The 19,206-nt window shown below is 41.9% G+C and overlaps 2 protein-coding genes across 7 annotated transcripts in view; one reads left to right on the forward strand and one right to left on the reverse strand.

Moving 5' to 3' along the window:
• The window catches only part of SOD1 (superoxide dismutase 1), a 1,049,346-nt gene that overhangs the window by 695,231 nt on the left and 334,909 nt on the right, over positions 1-19,206 (reverse strand). Inside the window, exon 1 of one of the 6 annotated variants that reach the window (XM_050786081.1) lies at positions 2,140-2,149. The exons of the other annotated variants lie outside the window; for them this stretch is intronic. The gene's annotated coding sequence lies outside the window, so the exon portion shown is untranslated. Of the gene's footprint in view, positions 1-2,139; positions 2,150-19,206 lie in introns of those variants that run through there. 6 annotated transcript variants of the gene reach the window in all.
• The window catches only part of TIAM1 (TIAM Rac1 associated GEF 1), a 1,375,699-nt gene that overhangs the window by 583,973 nt on the left and 772,520 nt on the right, over positions 1-19,206 (forward strand). The window lies entirely within an intron of this gene.

Below are 19,206 nucleotides of genomic sequence, written 5' to 3' on the forward strand. Positions count from 1 at the left end.
TCAGTTCCACTGCCTGGAGAAAACTCCTTTGATTTTTTTTTTTTTTTTTTTTTTTTCCTATGTCTTCACAACTCAAAAAATTACTTCATTAAAAAAAATTAGGTCCTATTTATTGATTTCCCACTATGATAAAGGTTTGACTCACACTACTACGATACTCTCTGATCACCTCCTTCCCCTCCTTTTTTTCCCCTCACTCTGTCGCCCAGGCTGGAGTGCAGTGGCGTGATCTGGGCTCACTGCAAGCTCCGCCTCCCGGGTTCACACCATTCTCCTGCTTCAGCCTCCCGAGTAGCTGGGACTACAGGCACCCACCACCATGCCTGGCTAATTTTTTTGTATTTTTTTAGTAGAGATGGGGTTTCACCATGTTTGCCAGGATGGTCTCGATCTCCTGACCTCATGATCCGCCCGCCTTGGCCTCCCAAAGTGCTGGGATTACAGGCGTGAGCCACCGCGCCCGGCCCTTCCCTTCCTTTGGTGTTTTTTTGTATTTTCTAAAATTACTGTTGATCATTATTGTAACTTTAAATAATAAAGCAGTAAGCCATTTTTCCATTCTATACATTTTCATCACAATTTTCCTTTTCATACACTCTCTATCTTAATACCCCTGACTTTCTTCCTCCTCGTTCCCTCCTCTCCTCTCACTGTTGCCAGAATCTTTCACACTGATGTGGTTCTGCCGATATCAGCAAGTCTTCTGAGGCTGTCAGCGAGCTGATGTGGAGAGTTGAAACCCGCTAGCTGTTGTTTACATAGCTGTGGTGATGGGTTATTCTCAAATCATGTAGGGGCCTAGGATTACATTTCCTTTACTCCAGACCCAATGTTTCCAGCCTTTAGCTCAGGAGGACAATGAGGGTATAAGCGCCAGTGGATTCTGTTTTTCTGAATAAAGACCATTAGCAAATCCCCTGTTTTCCAGCCCACTTCTTACTCCTGTTCACTGTGTGCCTAACATCTCTCCTGGATTCTAAAGAACCTTCTCCAGCCACCTCTCTGGTTGCTACATGGACCTAATGGTTTTGAAAATTCTGTCAGAATATGCAACTCTACTGAATTTTATTTCTTTTTGTGCATATTTTGTTTTATGTGTTGACATTTTACTACTTATTTTAATGGATAACAAAGGGCGTATAAGACAGTCTAGACTGTAGCCTCCCAGAAGGGAGTCTGGATGTATTTTTTTCCCTTTGATGTACGAGCCCAGCGTGGTCCCTTAGCACTTTGGAGAGTCAGTTCCTGAGGGTCCCTTTGACCTTTGAAGACAGCCTCTGAGGAGAGCTGGCACTGCACTTCTAAGATTGCTGCTCTTGGCAACCATTAAATTCAAAGAATATTCCCTTAAGATAGCAACAGCGCTCTTCAGAACGTTCCCAGGTGAAGGAACATTCGGCTGCACATGAGAGGCCTGTGAAGTAGAAGCTTTGAGCCCACTGGGCTTCAATGTAATATTGAACCAGTCTTGAGTTAACCCATGTCATAGGCTGAGAAGTGCAGGAAGTCGCAGCAAAAGGAGACTCCTTGGTCATCCTATCATAAGTTGAACTCTCAAAAATAGACAAAGGGGTCTGAAAAATTCTGAAAGGCTCTGGGGAAGGAGGCTTGAGCGCTCATCTGCCCTGAAGGGGATGGCTGTAGTGGTGGGAGAGGGTTTAGACGGGCTGAGGAGAGGTTTCTGTCCCTGCTCCTCCACCCCCACGTCTCAGTAATCCCCTGTAATGATGCGTGGGTTCTGTAAGATGCCTTGCAGACATGTTTCCAGCTCCCTGCCTATTTTTGAGAGTGAAACTCATGAAAGGATGACCTGAGGGGTATCCTCTTAGTGTGGTTTCCTCCACTTCTCAGTCCTTGCCATGGGTTAGAGAGAGACTGGTTCAGTGTCAGACTGATACACAGTGAACTCCTGTACACAATTCTCCTGACATCAGCCACCCTTGAATAAACTTGAGTGAATGAATTTGTTTTGCATCCTGAAAAAATTCTGAAAAGTTTTCTAGTATATAGGAATGATTTCCTCCTTACTGTGGGGAAACTGACGATGGCTCTCTCAAAACAGATCTTTAGAATAAAATGGTGGTTTGCCTGATTTATTTATCTTGATTACAAATAGAAAACGGTCCACTCCGCTTCCTGCCCCGCCACAAAAAGAGAAACAAAAAAACAAACAAAAATCAAACACAATAGGATGGGCGTGGTGGCTCAGGCCTGTAATCCCAGCACTTTTGGAGGCCACGGTGGGTGGATCACAAGGTCAGGAGTTTGAGACCATCCTGGCCAACATGGTGAAACCCCGTTTCTACTAAAAATACAAAAATTAGCTGGGCATGGTGGCGCACACATGTAATCCCAGCTACTCGGGAAGCTGAGGCGGGGAATTGCCTGAACCAAGAGGTGAAGGTCGCAGTGAGCTGACATTATGCCACTGCACTGTGGCCTGGGTGACAGAGTGAGACTCTGTCTCAGGAAAAAAATAGAAAAAAATCAAACACAATAAAACAGAGAAACTTGAAAATAGAAACTTGTGTGACGTGCTTTGACCGTGCAGAGTTTGTGTCTTTTGTGAAGGGGTCTGTGAGTCCTAGGGCAGTAGGGGAGGAGCTCTTTCTGACCTCAGGGAGGAGAGCCAGCTGCCATCTTGCAGGAGCTGGGAACCTTCCAGAAAAACTGACAAATATGCAGCTAAGGACAGTTTTGTTACACTGAACAATCTGACTCTGTGCTGAGTTATTGCTTAAAATGTGCACCTGGAACATCCTCCCATCCATGGAATTTTCCAGAGTGATATTCATGTACCAAACAATCTCATTTTACTTTCCTATTCCCATATCCTCTTTTCTGAAGTTGTGACCATTTCAGGGGTGTTTTGAAACACCCTCTCCAGTCACTAAAAATCCTCTAGTGATAGGAGGAGGCGGTAAAAATGCAAAAAACTCCTACCTTTGTAATCTTAGATTTTAATACCATCTGATTTAAAGACCCTTGACTTTTAAAAGCCATTTCTCCCGTGTTTAAGGTTTAAAGTCTTTTTCTTAGGCTCCTGGGAAAGGAATTTCGATAGCAGAGCAGAGCAAAGAGATACCCTAATCTCAGTGAACACTTGAAGGACAACTTATGGGCTTTCACTGAAATTAACTCCTTCTGATTCCACTTCTTGGTAGGATGTAGCGTGTCCCAAAGCAATAATTTCCTGACAGGGCTGCATGCTGGGATTACATGTGACATTTACACACATACACACACACACAAAAACCACACACACACACACACACACACACACACACACACACACACACACATATCAGAGATCCACACCTACCGAATCAGAACTCCAGCATGTGGGCCCAGGAATCTCCATACATTACAAACTCTCCAAATTATTCTGATGTAGGCCACCTGTGCAGGTTATTGCAGGTCTTAATATATGCATCCCTGCTGAAAATTTCTTTATAAGCCTTCTCATATCTGGATACAATTTGATGAGCTTTTGAATTTTATTTACTTTAATCACTGGGACTGGCTACATAATTTTCAGAGCCCAGTGCAAAATGACAAGGCAGGCTCTTTGTTCAAAACGTCATTAAGAATTTTGGCCGGGCGCGGTGGCTCACGCCTGTAATCCCAGCACTTTGGCAGGCCGAGGCGGGCGGATCATGAGGTCAGGAGTTTGAGACCATGCTGACCAACGTGGTGAAACCCTGTCTCTACTAAAAGTACAAAAATTAGCCGGGCATGGTGGCGGGCGCCTGCAATCCCAGCTACTCAGGAGGCTGAGGCAGAAAAATCACTTGAACCTGGGAGGCGGAGGTTGCCGTGAGCCAAGATCGTGCCACTGCACTCTAGCCTGGGCAACAGAGCAAGACTCCATCTCAAAAAAAAAAAAAAAAAAAAAAAAAAGGGTTTCAAGATGGAGACAGCAAAGCATTAAACCAAGTCCAGGGCCTGATGTTTCTGCACAGGCTGCATGCCTGTCTATAAAACCAGCCCTGCTAATCATCTATTAACTGATAATAAGAGACACAAAGTTTAGGATAAACAACATTTCCAAAGCTCAATTAGCAGGGAATCTGGAAGGTGAAGACTATATATCTATGAGTTATTTCTTGGAAGACAGGTCCCTGAGTAACAGAGGAAAGTATTTGGCCAAACCAGGCTGCTATGTAGAGCTAGGTAGGTCTGTTCTGCAAAGCTCTAGAGGACATCAGGCTATGTGATGTCCCCCTCCTGTGTGCGTAGTGCACAACCTGCACAACTGCGTGTAGCACAGCTAGGTAAAGATAAATGCTGCTTGGAAACCTGGAAGACATGGCTGGAAAAAAATGCCTGCATATCTCTGGTCAAGATTCAGATGAATTGATTATTTAAGTAACTAGTCCTGCCAGGCATTGTGACATGCACCTATAGTGCAAGCTACTTGAGAGTGTGAGGTAGGAGGATCATTTGAGCCCAGGAACTGGAGTTTAGCCTCCACAATGTAGCAAGGCTCCATCTCTAAAAAAAATCAAAACGAAACGACCACAAACCAAAAACTAAACAACAAAGCCTTATTTATTTACCTCTGTGGTAGATAATTAACTAAGACTTTGTGTGAAATGACTAATTCCCCTTCTAACGTGCTGTTTTAAGTCTGACCAGATGTTTAACAGAAGCCAAAAGTTATAGGAGTAGAGAGATTGAGATGGAGACAAGAGCTCCAATTTTCAAAGTAACTGTTTGAAATCCTAAGAATGCTCAGCACTGTGCTTGAGGTCTTTTGGAAAAGGTTTCTTCACTAATAATACCAATTAACATTTGCATGATGGTTTCAGAAGTTTTTTCTAACACAGCAGCTCATTGAAATTTATCTGGACACAGTGTTGTCCTTATCTCCTTTTGATAGATGAATAATTGAGGCTCAGAGTGGTTAAGTGATGCCTTGAGGGGTTCTGTGCAAGCAGTTAGTAGAGTTGGGACAGGACCTGGGAACATCTGATGCCAGATTCCACTACTTTTCTTTTTAGAGATTCTAGGTTTCTCCTCAGCAGGGGCACAGTTATCACATTCATCTTCAAATATCAGATAAATCATGAGAAACTGGACAGGACCTGAGGATAAAAATCTCTTGCATGAAAAGAATTTAGATTCTGCTCAGAATGAAGATTTTAATTCTTGACAACTCTGTTCTTTTATAATTATAATCCTCCTGGAAAAATCTTCTCAGATTATATACAAATGTAGTTTACTCAATGTTGTCACCAGTTTGAGCTGCTATAACGATATACCATAGACTCATGTGGCTTAAACCAATAGACTCTATTTCTCCTAGTTCTGGGGGCTGGAAAGTCCAAGATCAAGGTGCTGACAGATTTGGTGTCTGGGGAGGCCTCTCTTTCTGGCTTGCAGATGGCCACCTTCTTGCCATGTGCTTGCATGGCCTTTCCTCAGTGTATATACTGTCTTCCTCTTCTTATAAGGGGACTAATCTCATCATGAGAGCCCTATCTTCATGACCTCATCTAAGCCTAATTGTCTTCCAAAGATCCCACCTCCAGATGCCATCACATTTGAGGTTAGGACTTCACATATGAATTTTGGGAGGAACAAATATTCAGCTCATAACACTAAATTTAGAAAAGAGTGATTCCTTTAATTCAAAAATTGTCTCACCTATATCATTTTTGCTTACATTTATGGAGTGATAATTCTCTGCCAGATATATTTCTTAAATGTACACAATTCATCACTGTCCATGACAATGCTATGAAGTCATTATTATTATCATCCCCATTTTACTGGTGAGGGCATTGAGGCATAGTGATTAGGTGACTTGCTAAAAATTACACATCCAGTAAGGGGTTGAACCAGGATTGGTACTCAGGCTACAGACTCTAGAGTTTGCTCTTAAACTCTGCCTGTTAGTCAAATCTTCGTTTCCTTTTCTTTTCCTTCCTTCCTTCCTCCCTTCCTTCCTTCCTTCCTTCCTCCCTCCCTCCCTCCCTCCCTCCCTCCCTCCCTCCCTCCCCCTCCCTCCCTCCCTCTCCTTCCTTCCTTCCTTCCTTCCTTCCTTCCTTCCTTCCTTCCTTCCTTCCTTCCTTTCCTTCCTTCCTTCTCTTTCTCTCTTTGTTTTTTTCAGGACTTTGTTGCCCAGGCTGGATGGCAGCATGATCTTGGCTCACTACTGCAACCTCCATCTTCCTAGCTTAAGTGACTCTTCCACCTCAGCCCCCCGGGTAACTGAAACTACAGGCCTGCACCACCACGCCTGGCTAATTTTTTTTTTTTTTTTTTGTAGAGATGGGGTTTTGCCATGTTGCCCAGGCTGGTCTCAAACTTGTAGGCTCAAATGATCTGTCTGCTTCAGCCTCCCAAAGTGCTGGGATTACAGGCGTGAACCACTGTGCCCAACCAGATGATTATTTCTTTACGTCAATTTGCCAACTTGTTTTTCAACAAAGCAACCTGGTCTTTCTAACTACTATTTTGTTACTGACCAATGCTATTTTGCTGAATTTCTCTCCTCTCTATTGTGGTATTTGGAAGCTTGGGAGCTGAAATTTTAAGAATCCTTGGCCAGCTGGGTTTTGGTTTAGGTTCTACTATTGGGGTAGGAGGGGATTTATTCATGATTTGGAAGGCATAGACCAAAACCAAAATTCTAAGCCCCACAGCTGACTGAATGGACCCTTTATCTCAGCCAAGAGGATATCAATGAAACCTGAAAAACTAGTTCAGGCCATGATGGGAACGGTGGGTCAGACATGCTTCATTATTCTGTCTATCCTTTGGGATTCAGGCACAACTGAGCAGCATTAACATTAAACCAGAGATTTTAAGAGTGACAAAACAGTCTGTTTGTAGCAATAAAGTACCATATTCCAGCCTGATTCTGGGATAGCATCACATTAAGAGATAGTAAGCCCTGAAATAAATGGAAGTATTTTACCTCAAAATACATTTTTTGACCTATTTTGAAATGTCCCTGCAAAACTGTCTCTTGTGGGAAAAATCTACATTCTGTAGAGAATCCCCTCCCCTTTCCAGGTATTTTCCTGATCCAGGAGAGATCTAACTAAGAGTCTGATGCCTCTTAAGTTTTGATAAAAGACATTTATCATCTATTCTCTCTGAAGCCTGCTATTTGGAGGCTTCATCTACATAACAAGAACCTTGGCTTCCACCCCCAACTCCCACTTTATTCTAACCCCAAGCATTTCTTTCTGCTGACTTTAACTCTTTAGGCAAAACTTTACTCTTTCAGCCACTTGCCAATTAGGAAATCTTTGCATCCACTTATGACCTGTAAGCTTCCTCCTGCCCACTTTGAGATGGCCTACTTCTCCAGGCTGAATCAATGTAAAACTTACATGTATTGATTTATGTCGTTGCCTGTAACTTCTGTCTCCTTAAAATGTATAAAATCAAGCTGGAACCTGACCACTTTAGAAACATATTCTCAGGACCTCCTGAGGCTATGTCATGGGTCATGGTCCTCACATTTGGCTCAGAATAAATTTGTTCAAATATTTTACAGAGTTTGGCTTTTTCATCAACAAAGGAGAAAGGGAAGCATGGGCTGTGATTATACAACATGTGGAAGGTCATCTACTATGGACTAAATGTTTGTGTACCCCCTACATTCATATTTTGAAACTGTAATCCTCAGTGTGATGGGGCCTTTGGAAGGTAATTAAGGTGGAGCCCTCATGGTAAGATTAGAGCCTTTGTAAGAATAGAAAGCTTGCTTCCTCTCTGCCTGCATGCAGGAAAGATCATGGGAGGACATAACCATGAAGGGGGCCCTCATCAAGAGCCTGACCATGCAAGCACCTTTGTCTCAGACTTCCAGCCTCCAAAACTGTGAAAAATCCAGGTTTAAGTCATCCAGTCTTTGTTAACTTACTATAGCAGCCTGGACTTACTAGGACACCAACCCTTGCAAGATCCTTTAGGTATTCTTTTGCATCTCACCACTCTGGGGATTCACACATCAGTGGTCATCAGCAGTGTTCTTCCAATTCCAGGTCTAGAGAATAGTAGCAATTTCTTGATTCTCTGAAAATGAATGGCATGCTTGAGAGCTAGCAACAGTGTGGGCTGAGCTTGACTCTTCCACTTCTTTCAGAGATTTGTAATCATTTAGCACTGTATTAAATCACTTTCTATTTGGAATTTCCTAGAAGAGTTTCTGCATTTTTGGCCAAAACACTAAATGATATAATTATACTTCGTTTTGTTTTTTCTCTTGAAAAACAGACAATGTAATGACAAAGTAAAATATTTTGTGTCGATCTTTGCTTTCTCTTTAGCTTTTGTAGGTAGAAGTCATGTATGAACCAAGCTTTCAGTATAGAAGTTTTAAAGCCTATATACTAATCTATTTTAGCATCAGAGTTGATAAGGACAAATTTTAATTTTTAAAGGGCAGAAAGTGGTGATTCTTAACTTTGGCTGTCTATTTAGAATAATCTCAGTAACTTTTGAAAATTATCTGTGTTTGGGTCTCACTCTATTGTAAATCAGAATTTCTGCTGTCTTAACCCTCATTCTTTTAAATTTAAAATTTAAATAATTTGGAATAACTATTTGGTTCACTGAATGTATGCATCCCTGCCACTTTACGTCCCATCTCAATCCCAGTGTGACTGCGCTGGTCTATACAATCACATAGCAGCAGAGTATGAAAATCATCTGGATGTCCACACACTTCATTTCTGGAACTTGCTAAAGTAGCAATTCTCAAACTTGCATATACATACGTATCACCTGGAAATCTGATTAAAATTCAGATTCTGATGAAGTAGAACTGGGATAAGCATTGAGATTCTACATTTCGTAGGTAATTCCAATACTGTTGGAATCCATAGAAAACTTCTAACCAATTTTTGCTTTTCTAGTCCTAGTGTTTTCTCTTTTTCATCAACCCTGTCCTTCCTCCTCTCAGTTTGACTCCACATGTTACCTTCTATTCTCCATCTAGTCTGTTTTATTAATCCATCTGTTTCAACTTATGACCTCAACAAATATTTTCATAACACACAAATTCTAGTGTAGTCCTCTGGTTCTATGTAGCTCACCAGGCATAGCTATCACCTCACTGCATGGACACCTTGGACACTGTGTAACTCCCCTCCAGACCTGCCTCCTATCAAAGTTCTCTGGCAGCGGAGAGGGATTGTTCAGTCACAGTAAATGGAGATCCAGATGCACTTCTTCATGCTAGAGATATTTTTGTACCTTTGTATCTACATCAGTGTTATTGACCCTGGATGCACATTTAAAATCATCTGGAAAACTGAAAAAAAAATCACACCGTATTCCATAAATGTGTACAATTCTTATGGGTGAAATAAAAACAATAATAAAAGCTAAAAGCTAGAAATAAAGGCTTATCTCTAGGAGCTACTGCTAGAGATTCTGAAACAACTGGTCTAAGATGAGACTTGGGCACTGGTATTCTGACAATTGAATATCCATTTTATTGCACACTCAGGTTTGAGAATCAATGATCCATACAAAATCTTAAGAAGCTGCTGAATATTTTGGTGTACTAAGAATGCATCAATGAGCTATTGCTGTGTAACAGACAATCACAAAATTTCACAGCAATGAGCATCTATTGTCCACTTGTGCACCCCAGGAGTGGCTGGGGAGCTCTAATGATCCCAATATGGTTGGCTGGGCTTGGCTTCCAGGCATGAGTTTACTTTATCTGGGATTCACCTGACTCTCATTTTTTGGGGACAAGCAGGGTATTCATGACAATGGTAGAAATGCAAGGGAAGAGAGTAGAAACATTTGATGTCTCCTAAGGCCTAGGCTTGGTACTGTTAGTCTTTCCCTTCTGCCCATGTTCCACTGGCCAAAGTCAGTCATGTGGCCAAGTCCAGCATTACTGGGCTCTGCAATCTGACAGTATTTTTAAGCTACATTCCTTGGTCAGACCTCTCATGGTGAATGTTTTGAGCAGAGTTACAATTGAGAATTACTATTTCATGCTGCGAGAGTCTCCCAGACCTAACAAAACTGCAAGAAGATAATTAGTTTCCTTCATTTAGTGAAATCGATAATTTAAAAATTATCTCCCAAATCACCAGCTTTCTACAACCACATATTCTCCCTCCTTTTTTAAAAAAAACCCTTTTGTTAGCTCTCTGTTGGTGTTGTGCAAAGCCCTATTGAATCCTGAAGCAAAGGGAAAAGTTAGTAATATTAATCCTAATTTATAATATTTTGTTCATCATTAACTTTTTCTATTCATTGTTATATTTTCAAGTATTGAATTAAATTGTTATGTATATTGATCCCTGAGTTTTCTGGTCTCCCCTTAGTTCTGGTTGTGCTCTTCATGAATATGTGGCTAGGTGTGTTTGTGGCCTCCGAGGATCTGTCCTTGTTCCCAAGGATGCTGCTGGGTGTGCCCAGGAGCTCTCTTTTCTACGTCAGCTCTTTCCATAAACTGCCTTTCTAGAACAAAACTCAGAAGTCTGCATTTGCTGAGTAAATATGCTTACGTGACGCAGCCTCCATTTCTGTTTCGGGTTGGGCCAGGACTCCCTGCTTCCTCTGCTACCAGGCTGACCTCCAGAAGTTCTGGTGGGAAGCCCGCCCCTACCTCCCAGCAGTCTCTGATCTCAGGATCTGGGGAACTCAGCAGTCAGCCAAAAGATTCTTCATCCATTCCTCCACAGGGCAGCAGGGCATATGGTAGGTACAAATTAAACACAGTAGCAACCTAGATATCTAATTATTCCCTAAGGCAGATATGTAACTCAAGCATAACTCTGGGTTATAAAATTAAACCTTTTACTATTAATTTTGTAAAATGCACAGGGAGAAAAATGTACCATTTTAGTAGTCTTAGAAAGGTGACTTTTGGATTCATAGAGCCACGTGGGATAATGACACAGCATAGATTTTGGAGTCAGAAAGACAAGAGTATGTATCTTGGATCAACTAGGTGGCATATGTGTGACTTTGAGAACATTTCTTAACCTCTCTGAGTCTCAATTTAATAAGGGTAATGGCCTTTGTCTTTGAGGTGGAGGAACATGTATATAACTCATAGCATATAATAGAGCTTAAAAGAAATAATAGGAGACACCTGAAATTTTGACCTGGAAATATGTTGACTTCAGTCTCAAAGCTCTCTAACAGCTTCACTCTTTAGATAGAAGACCTTTAAATTGTATTTTACCTTCACTTTGCTGCTTACATAGAATAGACTGGGCTTGCGTTATCTTTTCCGGATACACGAAGGCCATTAATAGGCACAGCTGTTTTCTGCGCTCTGCTGAAATGCAGAATGCCTCAGGACTTATTGATTCATGAAGGGCAGCTCATCCTTGTATGCCTCGCTTGACGTGTCAGTGTGCTTATCTGCGTTTTATGCTCTTTGGTCTTCTCCCTAGCTGTCACAAGTTTGCTGTCACTTGTCCTTGCTCTTGCTTGCCTCCTTTTACTTGCTAGTCCTGCCTTGTGGTAGCCTTGTAAACCAGATATCAGCGTAATACAACTGTGGACACTAAAAAGTACTAATAGGCTGTAAGGACCAAGGGAATCCCTATGCATGGTGCATGCATTTGGTGGCATCTCTCTTACAAAGGGATTGCTTCTTGGTGGCAACCTAAACAGACAAAGTTGCCAGGTGTCTGGATTTTTGATGGTGAGGTGCCATTATAATAGTTCACATTGCTTTGAATGGATGGAAGGGCTTAAATCTTTTCTCAACTAGGATCATGGCTGTATCCTGAGAACCAAGACTTTGTTTTGTGTGACTTGATCGCCTTCACAATGCCCAGCATATTCCATATTCATAGTAGTTGCTAAATAGTTCATGGCATTAAATTAGATTTAATGTGATTTGCTTGTCTAGAAGAAAGTAAATGTCTCCAAATCATATTAACAGAGGATCAAAAACAAAACATAAATTATTGAAGAGGACTTACTTTTCCCTTAGAAAAACTGTAAATGTAATTTAAGAGAAACTCTGTGGAATGTTGTTTGAGGATGTAGGGATGCTACCTCTTAGCCACGGTGTTAGTCTGTCAGTGACTGTATCCACTGGTGTGGAACTGCCCCTGGCACAGGAAATTTCAAATGAGAGAAACATGTAGACAGAAAGAGAAACAAATATCCTGACCTTAAATTATTCCTGGTATGTGTAGGTTAGGGTAGATAAAAGTGAAATGAACTAGCTTGGAACTCAGGTGAAATTCTACTGCTGAGTATCCATCTAGAGAAACTCTTACTCCTAAGAAGGATTCCTCCTTGTAATGTTCCCCAAATGCGAACCTAAGTGTGGATCAATGTTGGAATGGATAAATCATGGTATATTTATGCAGCGGAACGCTATATAGTTGTAAAATTAACGAACTACATACAACATGTTCAACTCATACACAATATGACTAACTTTAAAAATAAAACATTGGAAAATCACAGGATAGTGTGTGTCACTGGCTTGCACTTAGGTAAGGATAACAGACAGTCAAACTGAAAAATATGCTGTTTGCAGTTGTACTCAGTGGATAAAAACTATATTGAGAAGCACAGGGATTGTATTGGCCAGGGTAGCCTATGCTCTGCTCTGGTCACCAGCAATCCCAAAACTTCAGTGGCTTGAAGTCATAGTTTTGTTTCTTTAGGATTTGAGTTTCGGAGCAGCTACCATCCTGAACATGGCCGGAGGCAGACAGAAAAAGAGGATGTGGCAAAGCTCACATTGATTTTTAAAAGCTTCCAACCCGGTCACTTCTGACCATGTTTCTTTTGCCAAAAAAGTGACACAAGGAAGGATAGTATCAAATGTGTGGACAAGTGCAGTTCTACCAAAGTGGCCAGAAGGAGAGAGCCAGGACAATCACGAACAAATCTAATGATCACCAAGGGAACGCTGCACAGAAAAATCAGGATGCCTTTAAGGGGCTGGACGGGGAATGCAGTTTGGGAGAGACATAGGAGGGTTTCTGAGGGATGTTAATTCTCTCTTACTTTATCTGGGTAGTGAGTTTACAGGTTTGAGTATTCTTTAAACTGTCCATGTATGTTTTCTTATATACCTTGTTTCTATGCAAAATAGCCTTTTAGGACATACAGGTCATATATATGATAATATCGTTAGAGAAGATACTTAGCAGGATTTTAGAGATAGTGTCAACTCTGGAGAGATGGAGGAGAGATTGGGAGAGATGAAAAGGAAAATTTCACTTTGTTTTATATCCTTCTGTTTAAATTTCTTTCTTATAACGTATGGTGTTTGCTACTCAATGAAAGATTAATTTTAAAAAAAGTCTTTAAAACATCAAGATATAGAATTAAAAAAAAAACCATGGGCCTAGGTGTGAAACATGCTTTTTTGTTCCCCAACTCCAGATTGAGACTGGCATTGGGAGATGAGGGGAGAAGGCATTGAAACGGCATCTCAAATGAAGCCAGGAGCAGACAGCCCTCAAAGTGGGAAGCAGACAAAGGACCACCAGCCACAATATCGGAAAGAGGCCGGCATGTGATTTGGTACCAGCTACCCCAGAGTGTGGAGCTCTGAGGACCCATGACTAGGGGTCACTGTCCAGCAGTTGAGATGCTTACAGGGAACAGAGGGTGAAGGATTTGGTTGGTTTGTGTGGGGATAAGGGTCTGATCCGCCTCCTGCCATGGTTCGACTGAGCTGAACAAACCAGAAACTTCTCTAGGAACTGGACTATACTATATATGTAATTAAAAGTTAATTATCTAAAAAAAAAAAAAGCATTAAATCTGTCTTTGATCTTGGTGGTTGTATAAATGTGCTTTGGAGAGCCCTTCATTTGGACATTGAAATCCCAACCTCAAATGTGGAGAATGTGACATGAGAATTATTTTTTTGAGGATTGATAAGGTTTATTTCAGAGAAATGGGGTGGAGTGTTCTAATCAAGAAAGCATAGAGACATAGATGTGCATAATGGGGACAGCGAATTTATTTTGGATGACGTGGGGGGCTGGAAGATAAGTAGAAAAATAAGACGACTTGAGTCTATGTCTTAGTTTCTTGTGACTGCTGTGACAACTTACTGTGCACTGGGTGGTTTATCCTCTCACATTTCTAGAGGCCAGAAGTTCAACCTCAGTTTCCCTGGGCTGAAGTCAAGGTGTAGGCAGGGCTGTGTTCCCTCTGGGAAGGTTTAGTTTCTTGCCTCTTCCAGCTTCTGGTGCCCACCAGAGTTCCTTGACTTGTGCCCACATCACTCCAATCTCTGCATCTCTCTTCATACTGCCTTCTCCTCTGTGTATGCATAATTGCTCTCTGCCTCTTTCATGTAAGGGCATCCCCCCCTCTTTTTTTTTGAGGCCAAGTTTCGCTCTTGTTGCCCAAGCTGGAGTGCAATGGTGCCATCTCGGCTCACTGCAACCTCTGCCTCCCAGGTTAAAGCGATTCTCCTGCCTCAGCCTCCCCAGTAGCTGGGATGACAGGCACGCACCACCAGGCCCAGCTAATTTTGTGTTTTTACTAGAGACGGGGTTTCACCGTGTTGGTCAGGCTGGTCTTGAACTCCTGACCTCAGGTGATCCACCCACCTCAGCCTCCCAAAATGCTGGGATTGTAGGCGTGAGCCACCGTGCCCGGCCATAAGGACACTTTTGATTGCATTTAAAGCCCACCTGCATAATCCAGGACAACTTCCCCATTAATCACATCTGCAAAGATCTTTTTTTCCTTCTAAAGTAACATATGTTCCAGGTATGGGGACCTGGTATCTTTGGGTGGGCCATTATAAAGCCTACTAGAATCCGAATCATCAAAGTTAGTCCTTGAGGTTTCTGTGCATAAATGGAGAATTTGGGGGAATGCAAGGACTTACGGATACAATTATCTGGTAAATAAGTCCTGCTGCCTTCAGCCTGGACAGGTGTTTCTTTTTGGTTTATGGTTCCTGCCTTGTGTCTTTGGGCAACAGCAAGTATGTGGCCCTTAGACATTGCAATCCCTTCATGTCACTCCATGCCTGAGAAAATGTTCTGATTTGATAGCTCCTGGTACTATTATTATTTCTTTTGAATACAGGGTGGGAGACATTTGTATTTGACTAATATGGGAGCCACCTGGTGTGTACATTAAAATGAAAGGGCCAAAATCTTCTCTGAGTCCAGTTTCCTGTGAAGTGAACATCGAGCATATTCGTTCAGAATTATAATTGCCTTCACTGACGGAACCACATGAGGTTGGTGCAAAATTGCTAGGGAGATCCTGATACACATATTCTATTTATTTCTGTCCCAAGTGGAATCAGTAATGCAAATCACAAATAAAAATAGGAAGCGATTTTACTCGATGTATTAGTGTGAAAATAATTCAGTGTTGCCGAAGAGAATAGGAATAACTATTTGTAAGTAGGAGCAAGTGATATATTTCTCATTGTGATCAATTTTTGATTCAGTAAAAAGTTGCTGCTGCTCCTATGATTATTTCTGATGCTTCTATCTTTATCCTTTATGGAAATAATTTTATTCATCTCTCATTTGAAAGTCTTCTTTAAACATTTAGAACAGTATTTTTGGTAGGTTTTATTCTTTCTTTTTCTTTTTTTTTTGTGTGTGGTGAGGTCGGTAAGGCAGAAACAGAAACAACTCTTGTTTCCAGTATTTTCTTGGCTACATGGGACATAAATATATTACTTTTTTTTTTTTTTTTTTTGAGACAGACTCTCACTGTTGCCCAGGCTGGAGTGCAGCGGTGAGATCTCGACTCACCACAACCTCTGCCTCCCGGGTTCAAGCGACTCAAGCGATTCTCCTGCCTCAGCCTCCTGAGTAACTGGTGCTACAAGCACATGCTGCCACGCCTGGCTAAGTTTTGTATTCCTAGTAGAGCTGGAGCTTCAGTATGTTGGCCAGGGTGGTCTCAAACTCCTGACCTCGTGATCAGCCCACCTCGGCCTCCCAAAGTCCTGGGACTACAGGCATGAGCCACCGCGCTTGGCCAAAAATATATTACTTTTGAACTTTCAGGGTCTTTCAAAGGGCAAGTCAAAAATTCCAGACCAGACATTTCAAGTTAATACCACCAGTGTTACTCTCAGATAGCCCAAGAATGAGTGAGTGAAGATCAGACCCTGTTTGTGGCCATGTGGATAGAAGCCAGTGAAACAGAATGAACAGCCCTTATGAAATCACTAAGATGAAGAGGATGTTGCACAGAGCAGAAATATAAAATATAAAAGGCTTTTGATATTGAGGGGGAAATAATTTTATAAATCAACATTGAAAAGGAATAAATTTTTGTTGCATTATCTGTTTACAAGTTTCTTTCACATACGATTTTTTGAGTCCTCCTGCAGTTCTGTGAAGCAAGATAGGTATTACTATCTCCATCTTACAGATGAAAAAATGGAAAGCTAGAGAGGCTGTGATATGATCAATGTCAGCTGGCTCCTAAGAGGCAGAGGTGGGATCAGAGCCCAGTGTCCCACCGTTCCACTGTGGTAGTTGATTAAGTCTGTTTCAAAGGCTGAGTGCTTGTGTGCACATGCACACACACACACACACACACTAAAAATCTGGATTTTTTCCTTCTCATTGCTGACCTGTGAAGCAGATGTTGCTTAGGTACACTAATATTTGAGTATTATTATCTTTGACTATCTTGCTCTCTGGTGTGTGTGTGTGTGTATATATATATGTATGTATGTATTTCTTCTTATTCCTTCCTCATTCCATCTGAAACACCAAGTAATGTTGCTATAGGCACAAATAATTGCAGACTTATTTGGCTGAAGGAGTCCAGCCCATAGTATCCCTATCTCATTGCTTACTAGTGGTAGGGAGAAGAATTATACTGAATGGCTGGAGTCTGTTCTAAAAAACCTGCCGGGGTTTGCTGGGTTAGGCCCTAGAGATCCAAGTAGCAGCACAATGGCAGAACACCAGCTTCTGTGTCCTCTTCCTGGCCCTGCTCCATTGGAAGGGTCAAGGTTGGATCTAGCTGACTGGGCAGCAGGGGCAGGTAAAAGGGAGTGCTCAAGGAGACTGTGGTAGTTATTTGAGGCTGAGATCTGATGGTGAGTCCTATCATAGTCCTATTGTAACCAGTGTTCTTTCAGTTAAAAGGAAAAAAACACAAATTTTCTTTTATTTATGTGACTTATGTTTGGGACTTTTTTTTTTTTTTTTTTTTTGACAGAGTCTCACTCTGCCACCCAGGCTGGAGTGCAGTGGCACGATCTTGGCTCACTGCAACCTCCGCCTCCCGGGTTCAAGCTATTCTCCTGCCTCAGTCTCCCAAGTACCTGGGATTACGGGTGTGCACCACCACTCCCGGTTAATTTTTGCATTTTTAATAGAGATGGGGTTTCACTATGTTGGCCAAACTGGTCTTGAACTCCTGACCTCAAGCAATCTGCCGGCCTTGGCCTCCCAAAGTGCTGGGATTACAGGCGTGAGCCACTGTGCCCAGCCATGTTTGGGATTATTAATTTTGCTTTTAGAAATCCTGCTACTGCTTATACCTCATTCCCCTCCCTACCCCCTGCCCACATTCTTCCTTGCTAACCAAACAGTATTTTGTACATTTCCCACTCTTTATCTGTCTTGGGAAGCACACTTTAGAATCAGTCACTAGGAATGAGTAATGCTTGGTCTAAGCCAGCCAAGGAGGAGCTATACCCCTTGCCAATGATTGGTCCAGGTCAAGTCATGTGATACGATTCCGGCCAATGCCATACAAAGGTAAATCTGCTGGGGGAATTCTGAAAAAATGTTTTCCTCATTCTTAAAAATGGATGGACATAAAGAAGCAGTTATTTTCTGCTGCTGATATTTTTGTTTCTGCATGTGATGCTTGGAACTGTGGCAGACGTCTTGGGACAATAAAGGGAACTAACCTGAGGAGACCTTGCTAAGATTGGCTGAAAGGAACTGCAGAAGGAACACTGGGTCCCTGGTGAACTCACTGGGCTGCCTAATTGACTAACCCTGCAACTTCTTCATCTTAGTACCTCTTGTTATATGAGATAATAAATCCTCTTGAGTTACTGAGCTTGTGCATATATGTGCACGTTTGTGCCTGCTTGTTTGTGTTTACTTGCAGCTAAAAGCTTCCTAAGGGATATATACCTAAAAAAGAAAAGCAATTCTGACCCATGATGTGAATGGGGAGGGAAATGGCAAATACACATATTTGAACTTACTGGGCACTGAGCAGAAATTCAAGGAGGAAGCTTGCACTTTAGAATGGTGTATTAGTTCTTTCTTGCATTGCAATAAAGAAATATCTGACACTGGGTAATTTATAAAGAAAAGTGGATTAATTGGTTCATGGTTCCACAGGCAGTGTCTACTCGGCTTCCAGAGGAGGCCTTAGGAAACTTACAATCATGGTGGAAGGTGAACAGGGAGCCCGGTCTCTTACATAGTGGAGCAGGAGCAAGAGAGAAAACGGGGAGGTGCCACACATTTTTAAACAACCAGATTTCATGAGAACTCACTCACTATCACCAGAAGAGCACGAAGGTGGAAGTCGGCCCTCATGATCCACTCACCTCCCACCAAGCCCCACTTCCAACACTGGGGATTACAATTCGACATGAAATTTGGGTGGGGACACAGACCCAGACTATATCAGATGGAGATCCTAGAACAGTGTTTCCCAAATTTAATATGTATTCAGATCACCTGGGGATCTTGTGAAAGTACAGATTTGATTGAGAAATTCTGGTCTGGGACCCCAAATTCCAGGAAATGACACTGCTGCTAGTCCACAGACAGCAATTCCAGGCATTAGAGGTTGGACACTAATCGGGCTCAACTTCCCTACACCTGCGTGGCTTTTGGGTCCAGCATCAAACTTGGAAACAATTTTTGTGTTGGAAAAAGTACACTTTTATAGAAAGTTTGAGATTGAGGTCTCTAAGGTAAAATCCTGTAGAAATGCTACTTAGCTCATAGAATAAAAACCTAAAAAGTCTCATTTTGATTTCACACCATCTTACATCTGTGACAGAGACAAACTTCTCACCTCCCTACAGGAGAAAGATTTTAAAAAGTGATATTCTTTTTCTTCTGTACCATAGATTGCAATAGGAAATGGGTGAGCACACACTAGCAATTGATTGTAAATGTTTAGACAGCCATAGGAAACCTAAGATAATAGATGTTTCAACTCCAAGAAAATATGTTGTCATTCAAACCCAGAGATAATGCCACCAGCAGTTCCCAGGAGCAGTCCCTGCTTCCAGTAGTGGTAAAGAAA

Source organism: Macaca thibetana, chromosome 3, assembly GCF_024542745.1.
Source record: "Macaca thibetana thibetana isolate TM-01 chromosome 3, ASM2454274v1, whole genome shotgun sequence".
Taxonomy (NCBI): Eukaryota; Metazoa; Chordata; class Mammalia; order Primates; family Cercopithecidae; genus Macaca; species Macaca thibetana.